Source organism: Aulonocara sp. 'chitande type north' Nkhata Bay, linkage group LG12 (genome assembly GCF_057382095.1).
Source record: "Aulonocara sp. 'chitande type north' Nkhata Bay isolate Kocher_YH1m ecotype deep benthic linkage group LG12, A_spYH_male_GT1.1, whole genome shotgun sequence".
Lineage (NCBI taxonomy): Eukaryota > Metazoa > Chordata > Actinopteri > Cichliformes > Cichlidae > Aulonocara > Aulonocara sp. 'chitande type north' Nkhata Bay.
This window is the reverse complement of record NC_141355.1, coordinates 21,014,954-21,029,811: the sequence shown is the minus strand read 5'-3', so window position 1 is coordinate 21,029,811 and position 14,858 is coordinate 21,014,954.

Below are 14,858 nucleotides of genomic sequence, written 5' to 3'. Positions count from 1 at the left end.
GGGGTTTTGTTTGTTTGTTTGTTTGTTTTACATTCAGCTGTGTCGAGGATTTCTTCTTTTTATATCAAGTGTGACATGTTTTTTGTCTGCATCCTTTTCAAGATAGTTTCCTGTTTTTCTGTCATTCATAGCTACACCTCCCTCTCATTTCACAGTATCTTCACATCTTACACCTCATTCCAAAGAAGTTTAAGGTCACCATCCTGATCTGTCTCAATCCAAGTATTTTCTCTGCTGTATGTTGAACGTAGTTCTACTTTTTCTTGTTCATTATACAGGTGATCTGATTCAAGAAGCAGACTAGACATGTGGTGTACCTAATGGTCACTGATTAAAGTTTGATCCAGGATTATACCTGGTTAGTTCAGAGTAAGTTTTCTCCAGCTGTGAAACCAGGACAGCTGATTGTTCTTAGAGTCCTCCAGACTCAGCTTTGGTTTACTCTGAACATCTTGTGCGTTGTTTCTCTGATAGAGCATCTGCATGTCTTCATACTGTAACACACATTAGGGTGTATCCCCCAAAACAAATGTCGCCATCTGCTCAAATCACATTAAAAGCTTTTGTCAGAGGCAACTCATCTGAAACAAAAGCCATCCCTGTTAGTATGATTATTGTAACTTTTTTTGATTAAAAAGAAAATAGGAAGAAGCAGTAAGATAACCTATTTTAGACAACAGTATGTATATTAAAGTAGTGTTTCTACTGTTTAGGCCATCTTTGAGAGATGAGTCAAGATTTAGAGCAGCCAGCCATAACAACCAAACAATGTTTGGGAGTTTTGGAGCCTTTTTAAAAGTGTAAACGTTTGGGAGCTTTGGAAATGGCATGTTTTGAAAACAACAGATTAGTAATTAGAAAAATATTTTTATGACAGACACTTTGTTTGGTTGTTAGAAAACATCTTTGACTTCCACACAGTCACAGCATGTGAAAGATTTAGAATTGAGTTGCATAGTAACATGTAGTTTGTTACATTCAGAACATATAAGGTACTTACAGAAACCTTTGTGTTAAATTATGCACCAAGTTGAGTTACTTAGTCAAAACAAATGAATGATTTAAGTTAATAATTATCCAAGTGTCTTGCAAAAATATCCCATGTCTTCTTCTTCTTCTTCTTCTTCTTCTTCTTCTTCTTCTTCTTCTTCTTCTTGTTATTACATGAGGCCTATGTCCTGTTGTATCCCATCCCAAAGGTGCTCTATTGGATTGAGATCTGATGACTGCGGAGGCTATTTGCATACAGTAAATTCATTTTCATGTCCAAGAAACCAATTTAAGATTCTTTTTAGTTATGACGCAAAAATTAGAATACAATAAGAATAAATACAGTACACAGCTGTACAGAATAGAATAAAATAATATACTATATACAGTAGAATAAAATAGAATAAAAATATACAATAAGATAAAAATAGAATACGAATGCTATATACAACTGAGTAAAAATACAACGATGCCAGAAAAGATTATTGCACTTAGTGTTATTGCACATGTGTGGATGTGTGTGTTTGTTCAGTTAAAGTCTTTGTTGTGGAGTCTGACAGCAGTGGGGAGGAAAGACCTGCGAAATCTCTCCGTCCCACACCGTGGGTGCCGCAGTCTCCCACTGAAGGAGCTGCTCAGTGCTGTCACAGTCTGCTGCATGGGGTGGGAGACGTTGTCCAACAGGGATGACAGCTTAGCCGCCATTCTCCTGTCACTCACCACCTCCACTGGGTCCAGAGGGCATCCTAGAACAGAGCTGGCCCTTCGGATCACCCTGTTCAGTCTCTTCCTGTCCCCAGCAGAGATGCTGCCGCCCCAGCAGACCACACCATAAAAGATAGCAGAAGCCACCACAGAGTCATAGAAGGTCTTCAGGAGTGGGCCCTCCACCCCAAACGACCTGAGTCTCCGCAGCAGGTACAGCCTGCTCTGCCCTTTCCTGTAGAGGGCGTCTGAGTTATGAGTCCAGTCCAGTCTGTTGTTCAGATGAACACCAAGGTACCTGTAGCTGTCCACAGCCTCAATGTCCATACCTTGGATGTTCAGTGGTTGCAGTGGAGAATGCTTGTGCCTGCGGAAGTCTACCACCAGCTCCTTGGTTTTACTGGCGTTGATCTGGAGGTAGTTCAGCTGGCACCAGTCCACAAAGTCTTGAGTCAGAGTGGCACCCAGTGTAGTCTTATCTCAAGTCTCTCAAGCCTGTTCCATTCACTGTGCTAAGATGATTTTCTGCATGCCTTGGTTGTTACCAGTACTTATAGGAGTTAGTACTGTTTCCTTCCTATCAGCTCAAAGCAGTCTAGATCTCATCTGAGCTCTGGCATAAAAGAGGATTTATTTTTCTGAGAGACCTGCTGCTCACTGCATATTTTCTGTTTGGAAACAACAACTATACTGCATTCAAAGTCACTTAAGTCACATTTCTTCTCAATTCTGATGCTTGAACTTCAACAGATCATCTTGAAAATGTCTACATGCCTATGAGTAGTGAATTGCTCTCATGTGATTGCACCTAATTATGTAATGTGCCTAATGAAGTGGCTGTGAGTGAACATTAACCAATTGGTGCTTGCATAACTAAAGAGTGTAATTTAGGATCATATAAATTTTATTAGGCACAGTATGCTGTTACTTGTTGTACTCTTAAACAGCCTCAGTTCTCATAGGCATGGATTCATGAGTTTCTGTTTCCTGTTGTCATATTACATCCCATCATTTCTGTTCATTCATCATCTGCACTCTCGTACCAGTAATATGCAGTTCTACCACACTCAAAAAGTGTCTTATGGATTCAGATCAAATGACTGAAAAGAGTTGGATGTGGTCTCGAGACCATTTTTACGTGGTCTTGGTCTTGTCTTGGTCTCAACGGACTTTGGTCTTGGTCTTGTCTTGGTCTCGGATTCCTCGGTCTTGTTTTGGTCTCGTTGTCTCAGTCTTGCTGTCTTGGATTGACACACAACGTAACGTTCGATAATGTGTCATGCACAAAAGCACCAGCTCTAAGAGCCGTGCTTAGAGAGCGCTTTGTAGTGAATCAGAAGAGTCGACTCCCATTGAGCGAGAGCCGGCTCCTCACTTAATTTCCTTTTGCTGCTCAGCTGTCACACAGTGGCTCAGCTATGCTCCCATTCCCTCCATATTGTGGCCAATCACATGCGAGGATATAGGATAATATCATTATGTGAAAAACAGAGGGTGAGAGACGCGACAGTCAAGTGGAGCGTGTGTCTGTCTACTTAGTAAGTGAGGGAGACAGTAGACAGCGGTGAGGAGGGCTGTGCGAGTGCATTGCAAAAACAGATAAATATGCCTGACACCCGTAAACGAAGCAGCATCTGGCTGCAGTTTAAAGACTTTTTTGTCTCGGTCTCGTCTCGACTTTGTCTTGGTCTTGACTCTGTCTGTCTTGGTCTTGGTCTAGGCGGTCTTGACTACAAGTCTACTGAAAAGGCAAATTAAGCAAAATGGCCTCACTGTCATGTTCATGAAACCAGTTGGAGATGGCTTTTTTTAATGGACTATTACAAGATGGTAAACTGTGGCAATAAAAGCACCTACGCTAACTTTCAAACACTAACTACCATGAAAACACTCCTCATATCATTACACCAGCAGCAGCTGCCTGGACTGTTGACTCATGGCAGGTTGGGTCCATGATGTTCTTCTCTGAGCTCACCATCTGCACGCCTCAGGCCAAAGACAGATTTTTTTAATCCAAGCTTTTTCCACTCTTTAGCAGTTCAGTTTTTCAGAGCATGTGCACACGTTCTCCTCTAACCTCTCATCAACATCACTTATCCATGTGAAGAATTGCCGCTCACTGGATGTTTGACATTTTTAAGAGCTACCTATCACAGGGCGTGAGGTGAGGTATACCTCGAGCAAATCAACAGAAAGATGTACAGGCACACACTTTAAAAATAAATGCAGAATCCTAACATGCATGTTTTTGAACTGAGGAAGGAAGCTGGAGTAGCCAGGGAATCCACATAAACACAAGGAAACTTACAAATTCCACACAGAAAGGTAGGCTCAGATGCAGAACCTGTGGTTGTACTTTCTCCTTCGAGCTAGGAACAAAACATACCTGATGAGGCTTAAATTTAATAAGCTTCTGTTAGTAATGAGGGCGCAGATCCCATCATGTCTCCTGCCATCTCCACTCTCATCTCACTAGTTAACAATCTGTTTGCATGCAGGCATACTAGTAAGTTATTAGCATTGATTGCTCAGAGTGATTCTGGCTAAGCTTCACACGCTCAAATGGGCAGGACCGCTCACGACTGTGTTGTCTTTGAACATTTGGAGTTAACAGCACATGTTCTTCCCATCGTACGCTTAGTTATTAGACTGCCTAATAGCATGCACAAGTCTGTGCCCACTCGTTAAATGTCAACACATAACAGGAATTTTGAAGGCACATCCCAGCTTTTCCACTTAGAAACCCACTAACCACTTTCAAAACACTTAATCTGTAAGACCAGTGTTACAGCAGCTCAGGCGATGAGTCAGCTAGTAGGTTTAGAGAAGACTGATCGACAACTAGAAAAATAAATACTCTGGTTACTGTAAAATACTGCCCACAAACAAGAAAACTAGAATATTTTGTTGTATAGTGTTATACAAGTACAATCCTGTAAAAAACTTAAGGCGGAAGGATCCATTGAAATGCATTAAAAAAACAAAACAATACATATGCACATTAAGTAAATAAATTAAGAAATAATAAAACGTATTAAAAGGGAACAGAAAACAGTGGAATACATACAAAATCCACTACACTGGGGTTACACTTAAATTTAACATGTATTGATTTGTGCGTTTGTGTGTGTGTGTGTGTGTGTGTGTGTGTGTGTGTGTGTGTGTGTGTGTGTGTGTGTGTGTGTGTGTTATTTACTAAACAGTTTTCTGTCTTATAGGGGAAAAAAAAGTTCCTCAGTCCCATATCTCCTACTACAGGACATCAGGTAAAACAGACTGCTGTGTGGCTGAGCTGGGTACTGCTTGACATGCTGGGGGATTCCTAAGGTACCACTGGGTGCACCATTATTGCACGCTGGGCAGCTTCCATCCGCCAATGTGCTGTGAGCCACACACTCAGGTTCTCTGTGGTGCCAGTTTTGAATGTTTATTAGTGTAGACCATGTGTGGTTATTGACAAAGTCAGAAACCCTCTTATTTTACGATTTGAACCAAACATTGAAGTTGCACTTTTACACCATGGATACCGTACAAGCTTTTAAAAGTACTAAGAGAAGCCTGTGTCTGTTCACAGGGGGCCTCTGACTTCCTTTTTTTATGCACCTTTTGCCTTATAATTTGTCCATCTATATGATTAAAAACATCTAAAAATGTATTTATAGCATTGACATCAGTGAAGTGACCCCTAAAATGTAAGTTTAAGACATCTGATTGACAAGTGTGACCACTGGGAAAAGTGTGATTATTTCACTCTGAGCACAAAAATCACACTTAAGATCACACCTTTCACTGTGGACTCTCTGACAGCACTGAGCAGTGCACGCAAGCACGTGGTAACACACTATGCTTCTTACCATACACTCGACTGGCTGACACAGGCACACATTATGACACTTTGCTGCAGCCTGTCAAAAACAAGATCAGGTTTATGAAACTGTCTGGCCTACGCTGGATTGAGCCTAATGAGTCTAATTAGTGCAAGGATTCATTGGAGACTGGCAAGTTTTTTGGAAACTGTTCCAACTGTTTCAATGACTCAAAACAAAATCATTCTTTTTTTTTTCCTTTTTTTTTCCTGTCCCATTTGGATCTTTTGCCATCAGAATTATTGTCTAAAGGCGAAGAAAGATGCCCAACGGATTTACTTTACCAAATGGACCATCCCAGCCTTGCCGTAATGGTCTATTTGATTCACCTTTTATTGTTTATTTTATTTCATTTTCACTTGGTAAATACGGGACAGACTTGACTGGGGAAAAGAAAGGGGAGAAAGAAAGAGGGGAAAAAACAGCGGGGAAGAGAGACGGGGATAAAGGGCAAAAAACAAAAACCAACAAAATAAGCAGACAAAAAATCAATCACTTGGATCACCTGTTGAGAAAGAAAAAAGAGAAAACAAGCAGAAGAAAAAAAAGAGCAACATAATAAACAACATCATGATGATCTATGGGAATATAACAGTAAATACTAAGTATTAAACATTATTGTGCAGCACGTAAGATCGACAGCGCACAGTGTGCTTTGAGGTAGGAGCCAAAAAGGGTGTAGTTTTTGTGTATGAGCACCCGTGTGTACACATGAGCTTGTATTACAGTTTTTCTCCATTGGTTTGGCTCATTTCTTGAAACAGAAATTACATTCTCAAAATAACATGGACAAACCTCCAAACCTCTTGGCAAATGTTCACAACAGAATGGCATTTCTCATTCATTTTATCAAGTGGCAAATGCCTTAGTACATGTCTCAATTGTCTCAGTGCATCTTTGCAAATGATTAAGTACAAGTAGCCTACAGTTATACAGTTAGCCCACATTTAGCACAATTTCCAAATGAATAGATCTTGTAGATCTAAACTGATTAGTTGATTCTCAGTCTAATGATCATTCCCTCCAAAACATGTCAGCATGATTTCATTGTATAAGTACTCGCATGCACAACTGTCTGTTCAATTGTCAAAATTGGTCAAGAACATAATACCATGAATATCATATATGAATTTCTTTGAATATTTGATAAATTGATGACAGTCATTGACAGTCAGGTGAAACTAGACTAACGAAGGGGGAGCGTCACACACAGGTGTGTTCCATGATTGTGTGCTGCCAAACACAGATATATAGAGCTTGACCAGAGCCAGTCCGATCTTTGAACATGGATAGACAAGGCCAAGCAAACGGACAAGGGGAAGTTCTTCCTCAAGGAAGAGGAGGAAGAAGAAGAAGAAGAGGAGGAGGAGGACTGAGAATGCGTGGTGGAGGAATAGGGGGAAGAGGCCGCAAATAATGCCATCACATTGAGACAGATCTGTGATGCCATCCTTCAGGACAATCATATATTCCAGAATATAAACACAATAAGCATCTCCACAATAGACCGGGTTTTGAAGAAGCATCAGATGACAATGAAACAAATCTACAGGGTACCATTTGAGAGGAACTCTGACAGAGTGAAGGAGCTGCGCTACCAGTATGTAAATGTAAGTCAGTTACTGGTTGTCTCTCATTATAACCTTACCTGTAATCACAGTAAGCAGTAGTTCACTTATTTGGTTTCAATACCTCCTTTACCTGATTTCAGAATCAGTATTTGCTTCATCTGACTTTAAGAATTTCAACAGAAAACTGCAGTTTACTGTATGATACAATTCTCATTATAATCCTTATTTTGTTGTCTCCCAATCAAATCTATCTAATACTGTAGGTTTTACTGTAACATCTCAGTAAGTCATCAGTATTTCCCACTCCCCTTTCTATCAAATACCCCTGCAGTACTTCCTCATAGGCCTATCACTAGTTTAGAACCACTGGAGTAGTGGCCTGTAGTATATTGAACCTGTGGGGGAGAACATGTAATTGTCTAACTGTAGTATATGACTCTTCTGTATGACTGATTTTATATTGTTTACTCTATTTTAGAGAATAATGGCATTGGAAGGACATGGGACCCCTCACATCCTGGTGTTCGTGGATGAAGCTGGCTTCAACCTGGCCAAGGGCCGAAGACGTGGCCATAATATTATTGGCCACCGGGCCACAGTGGATGTCCCAGGTCAGCGAGGGGGCAATATAACTATGTGTGCTGCCATTTCTGAGAATGGTGTGGCCACTCACATCCCCAGTCTTGGCCCATACAACACACACAAGCTCCTCATCTTCTTGGATCGCCTTTATACCGATTTTATCCGTGAAAATGAGAGAGGTCTCATAGGGCCTCACCTACCCATTTATGTAATTGTGTGGGACAATGTCAATTTCCACCATAGCCCACTCATTATGGGCTGGTTTGCAACGCATCCAAGGATGGTCATGGGGTTCCTACCACCTTACTCTCCTTTCCTCAATCTGATAGAGGAGTCTTTCTCTGCTTGGAGTTGGAGAGTGTATGAGCATCATGCTCAGGATCAGTCGTCCCTGCTCCATGCTATGGACGCAGCGTGTGACGACATTACAGGAGATCAATGCAGGGGATGGTTGCGGCATGCACGCCGTTTCTTCCCTCGTTGCATTGCAAGAGAAAGTATCCGCTGTGATGTGGACGAGAATCTGTGGCCAGACGAACAAAAGCGTGTAAATAATCAGGAGGGTGAAGACAGTGGACAAGAGCGGGAGAATGAGTACAGCGACCACTGAATAAGTCCTTGTTTTTTGATTTTGTGTTCATACAATTTACTACTGTAATGTACATTTTCTTTTTACATATGTATGAAACTTTCTTTGCGTGTGAATAAAAAATGGTTATAATTTCCTTGGTAGTGTGAGTGCAATCTGTGATGTCAAACCTTGGAGGCTACTCTTTTCTGTTGTATATTGCACTATAAATGCATGCATAATAATCAAAACTAGAAACAGCCTTAACTGAACCAAGGATTCTATACATAGTATGCACTGTAATCCATTCCTGTTCATATATAGATAGATAGATAGGTAGGTAGATAGATAGATAGATAGATAGATAGATAGATAGATAGATAGATAGATAGATAGATAGATAGATAGATAGATAGATAGATAGATAGATAGATAGATAGATAGATAGATAGATAGATAGATAGATAGATAGATAGATAGATAGATTTACTGATTGATTTGCAACTTTGCAAGGTTAAGGTTGCCTGATCTAAATACTTAAATGCTGTAATATGATCAATAGTAAAGGCACTAATGGGTGCCCAAGTACTTTCCTGTCTTCATTTTGAGCACATTAACCATCCTTTTTTTGTAGAAACCGTTGCTCGGTAACTGTACTTGTATAGCAATTTCTTTGACATTTTGTTTACTAAGCGAATGGAATTCATGCACACTCACCAGCCACTTCATTAGGTACACCTTGTTAGTACTGGGTTGGACCCACTTTTGTTTTTAGAACCGCTTAAATTCTCTGTGATTGAACAGATTGAACAATTTGCTGGAGACATTCATTAAAGATTCTGGTCCATATTGACATGATATCATTACACAGATCCTCCAGATGTGAATCTCCTATTCCACCACAGCTCAAAGGTGCACTATTGGATGAAATTCTGTTGACTGTGGAACTCATGTTCCAAAAAACATGCTTAAATGTTCTTATCATTATGAGATGATGTGTTATCCTGCTCGAAGCAGCCATCAGAAGATGGGTACACTGTGGTCACAAAGGGATGAAGAATGTCAGCAACAATATTCAGGTAGACTGTGGGGTTTAAGCTGATACTAAGGAGCATCTGTGTGTGACAAAAAGATACGCCCTAATCATACACTATTACACCACCAACACCAGCAGCCTGAACAGTTGATACAAGGCTGATGGCTCTATGATATCATGCTGTTTAGACCAAAGTTTGATCCTACAAGAAATTGAGACTCATCAGATCAGGCAACACTTTTATTGTCTAATTTTAATGAGTTTGTGTGAATTGCATCCTCAGTTTCCTGTTCTTCGCTGACAGGACTTGCACCTAGTGTTTTTCTGTTGATGTAGCCCATCTGCTGCAACATTCGACCTGTTCTCCATTCAAAGATGCTCTTCTGCATACTTTGGTTGTTACGACTGGTTATTTAAGTTACTGTCGTCTTCCTATCAGCCCAGAGCAGTCTGACCATTCTATGCTGACCTCTAACATCAACAAAACATTATCAGAGAACTGCCCCTCACTGGAATTTTTTTGTTTTCCAGACCATTCCCCGTAAACCTGTTGTGTGGGGAAAATCCCAGCACATTTCTGAAATACTCAGACCAGTGCGCATAGCACCAACAATCATGCCACGTTCAAAGTCTATTAAATCGCCTTTCTTCCCCATTCTGATGCTCAGTTCGAACTTCAGCAGGTCATCTTGACTATGTTTACAGTTGTAAATGCAGCGAGTTGCTGCCATGTGTTTGGCTGTTTAGATATTTGTGTTGTATAACTAAAGATACACCTTCATTGAGGATTGATCTGGAGAAATAACAATGAATTTTGGCACTGGAAACCATGGCTTCTTTGATAGTCATGACTGAAAGGTCCAAATCAGCTTTTTCATGGTCATTTGATGAGAGATATTTCTCTTTCTTGAACATTCTGACTGAGATCATGTGTATAATATATTCAAAGACTTGTCATCACCTTAAAGCAAGACCCATTCAGGACTGAATAAATGGTCATTTTACAGTGCACGAACATACTGGGGGCATAGTGCCACATGATGAATGAGGGAGGCGGCATTAACACTTAATGGAAATGCTGTGTGTGCTGTTATTTTTGCATAATAATTGCCAGGTGTGGTGAAGATAGGGATGTGGACAGTGACAGCAGCAGAACCAGAGAAACACATTTGGTTCAATCAGTTGAGAAATATGGAGGAGAAAGCAAAGAAATACATGACACAAAGGCAGTGAAGGGGAAAAACAACAACACAGATAGCTGCAGGCTGAGATGCTGCTCTATTCATTTTTAATGAATGGCTGGCTTTCTGCACACACTAACACAAAGTACTTTATTAGTACTAATGGAAAGATCTTATTTTAATAAAAGCATGTTGTGTTAGGTGATGTGTGAAGTGTGAGGCTGTGGAGTTTGAGGTATCACACCCACGTAAACACCAGCAGACCTTTTAACAGCTCAGGAGGATGAGGAGAAGAAAACGAACAAGTCAGAGTCTGTTAGGCATAAAAGACACGAAGAAGTTAGAGAGTAGTGATATCACTGTCCATTTCTATTGCCCTTATAATTTGTACAATTTTCTTTTAATTTGCAGATAAACAGTACAATGCTGTTGTTTCACTACATCAAGTTTTAATCTATTGAAATTCAAAATGTTTTTTAGATTGATGCACCACTCTGGTTTGGTGTTTATATTGGGGTTATTTTTAAACCAGTAGGTTTAGGGGTCATCTTTAAACAAAGCTTTCCCAACATCAACACTTTTCTCCTCAAAGTTAGGATTCAGTGATGGACTGACTCAGGGTTTTTCCAGCTCAGAATAGGCCTGTAGAAGTTGACTAAGCAGTAAGCATTAAAAAGTCATAAAATAAAGGCAACTATTGTGTGTGTGTGTGTTAAATAAATCTCTGTGTTTCACTGTTATTTTGGAGATTTCTGTTCAAATGTGCACAATGCTTATGTAAGTGAGCCCCCCAGTGTGCCACGGCTGAAGCCGAACCGGGCAAAAGACTCAATATGCAGATGACACACAGGGGCACTGGTGAGCGTGATTAACGCAAAACCTTTATTCACAAGAACAAAGAAAATAGCAACTTAGACTGTGAACTGTGAACTACGTAGGATAATCTGTGGCTCTAACAGACAGTAGAAACTTGAATGGCTATAAATAACGTGAAGTAGTAGATTAAGATTAAGGATCAAGGGATGAACTGGTGTCTGGGCGTTCTTCTTTATGATTTGCTGTTAGAGAGCAGAATTAATTGTTTCAACAATTACAGCAAGTCTTCCAGGCCCTAAACTACCAAAGCTGCCCCAGACCATCACACTACCACCACCATGCTTGACTGTTGGTGTGATGTTTATCTGTGAAATGCTACGTTAGTCTTATGCCAGATGTAACAGGGGAAAAGGGTCAAGCTTTTCCACAGAATATTTTCTTGTCTTGGGGAACATCAAGATGTTTTGGGGCAAATATGAGACAAGCTGTTGTGTTCTTTTTGGTCAGCAATGGTTTTCTCCCTGGAACTCTCCCATGGCTGCCATTTTTGCCCGCTCTCTTTTTATTTTAGAATCATGAACTGTGACCTTAACTGAGGCAAGTGAGGCCAGAAGTTATTTAGATGTTGTTCTGGCCTCTTTTGTGACCTCCTGGATGAGTCATGAGTTTTCTCCATTTGTGGATAATGGCTCTCACCGTGATTCACTGGAGTTCTAAAGTATTTCAAATGGCTTTGTAACCATTTCTAGACCAATGGACGTCAATTACTTTGTTTCTCATCTGTTTTTCTAGATCGTGGCATATGGGGCCACATAGGTTTAGATAGCTTCATCATTTCAAAATTGCACTTACTCAGGTTATATTTGTCTCACAGGTGATCATGTGTCTTTCCTCCAGTGGCAAGCAACCTCCCACTCCTAAATCACATGGAACAATTTCGGTGTAAATGCACCTGAAGCAGACTATTTGCTGCAGTGTCATGGACATACACGTTTTAATTCTGCATGCATATGTAAAGTGCTTAACAAATTTATTAGACTGCCACCCAGTGTTAGGGCTTACGCCACAGCTGCCCTGAATTAATAGTACTGGTAATTACCCAAATCAAGGCTAATGGCTAATGGTTAACCCACCAGTATGCACAAGCTCTTCAATTAAAGTAATATTTTTAATTATAAAAAATATATATTGTTTTTATCCACGAATTTTCAAATTTACTGTCTTGCAAAAAACAATTAAGAAAAAAGAAAATCGAATTTTATTTTTTTTTAAAGATGTCCACTTACACTTAATATCACCACAGTCACATGAAGAGCTGAACAGAAAAAAAAATAGTTCACGTGGATGAATGTTATGCTTGATTAATTTCTGACTTCTTAAAGTCCAGTGTGGGTTGAAAAATGTAAATGCAGTTTTTTTTTAACTGCCAAACAAATAATAACATAAGTCTGTTTTAAACAAGTTTTTGAGGAATGTTTAAAATATTTGTGTTTTTCTAGTTTTTATGATCTATATTTTATGGTCTAATGCATTTGTTAAGCACTGTATGTACAAATAAAGATTTGTAACTCTTTAGTGTAAGTCACTACTGCTATGTATGACACAACGTTTAAAAGTAGATTACTGTCATAAAAAAGAAATCTGTTATGTCCGATGTTGAGCTTTAGAATGTGGAAGAAAGATGATTTAAGTGACTGAAAGTGGCGTGTTAACTGGTGCCAAACAGAAAATATTAAGTGAACAGCATTTCTCTCAGTGAAAATGCCTTGTTGATGTCACATGCCAGAGGTCAGAGGAGAGTAGCCAAGCTATTCTGAGCTGATAGGAAGGCAATAGTAACTCAAATAACTACTGGTTACAACCAGCAGGTAAAAGCTGGGGTAATAATTACACTATTCCTGCATTTCTTCACTGGCTTGCAGAGAAATTCCAAATACACTTTTAAAACCTTTTATTAACATATAAGGCTCTACATACACATGAACCAGCTTATATAGCAGATCTTCTGAGACCTTATCACTGCAGCTGGCCTCTCCGATCATCTAAACCAGGCACTCCATAAAGTCCTTTGTTCTGATTTTAAAACCAGAGGTAATCATACTTTTGAGGTTGTTTTGTGCCCAAACTGTGGAATATTCAGTGAGGGAGTTCTCTGCAAGAAAATGCCTTGTTGACAACAAAGGTCATCAGAGAATGCCCAGACTGCTTCGAGTTAAGGCACAACATATCAAACCTTGGAGCAGATGGGCTACAGCAGAGGAAGAGCACAGTAAGTGCCTCTCCTATTAGCCAAGAACAGGAAATTGTGGCTATACAATTCACATGGGTTCACCAAAAATTTGACAATAGAAGACTGGAAAAAGTTGCCTGGTCAGACAAGTTTCTTTTCTGCTGTAACATTCAGACAGTAGGGTCACTCGCTATAGCTGGAGCACAGACATCGTCTACAAACCGTTAATGTAATTAAGCCACGCAGAAAGCTATATTATTTATCAAAAGGCACCATCACCAGAAACATGGTGGAGAGGTCCAGTTGAGTGGATTGAATTAGTGGAGATAAAGCCTAGAAGATAGCTGCTGGCTAGGGCCACCTAATGTTTAATTTATACTGTTTCTGTTTGCACAGGCATTTAACTTTGGAAAGGGGTTTTCAGCCATTGCAGACAGGCTCCCATGCAATCCTCAAAAATCACAACTGCATGATGCTTGAATGGTGGCTGGTTGACAAGTAGACCAGTGTTCACCAAGAATGGGAGAACTACAAAAGACATCAAAGATGAAAAAATAAAAAAATTCAGCATGAAAAGCATCAATGGTGACTGCGATGGAAACTTTCACTGTTTTTAACACTCAGCTTCACTTCAGCTCTTTGTATGTTATGACTTGGCTCTTCACCATGGCTGGCTGAAGGACCAGCGACAGCACAAGAGTGCCCCACAGACCCGTTGTTTTTGGCACTGCCCCACATCTGAATACAGACACTGCAGAGAGACTGCCCATGTGCTACCGCCACTGGACCATAATTCCTCCAGGAGTCGATACCTGTGCAGTAGTCGTATCCTCAGTTGTGAATAACTTTAAGTACTAACAAGATTTAAACAGGTGAGTTATAAATAACTAACTAAATAACTAAAATCCATAGGCTACAAACTTGTAGCCTTGAAGTCTGTGGGCACGGACTTGCTTCCTGGAGTCACCCTAGAAAAGGCCATCCAAGGAAGTGCAGTTTTCCCCAGTTTAGCTCTTGTTTTGCAGATCTTGAGGTTAAAGCTCTTTTAAAAATGTGATGTCAGACATTAAGTTTAATTCTGCGATTGTTCTCGAGTGTCTGACTTAGATTAGTGCAAAACTTAAAAAAAAAAAAAAAAAAAGAATCATCTGTCTCATAACCAGTGAAAAATGTTACTTTTTCTGTGGCCCACACATGCACACACACACACTTAAGTGGACGGGTAACAAACATTTATACATCCATAATTGAAGGTCAACAGTGCGTTACAAATAGATATTGAGAGGGAGTTTGTGTTTATGCTAATGCCTTGT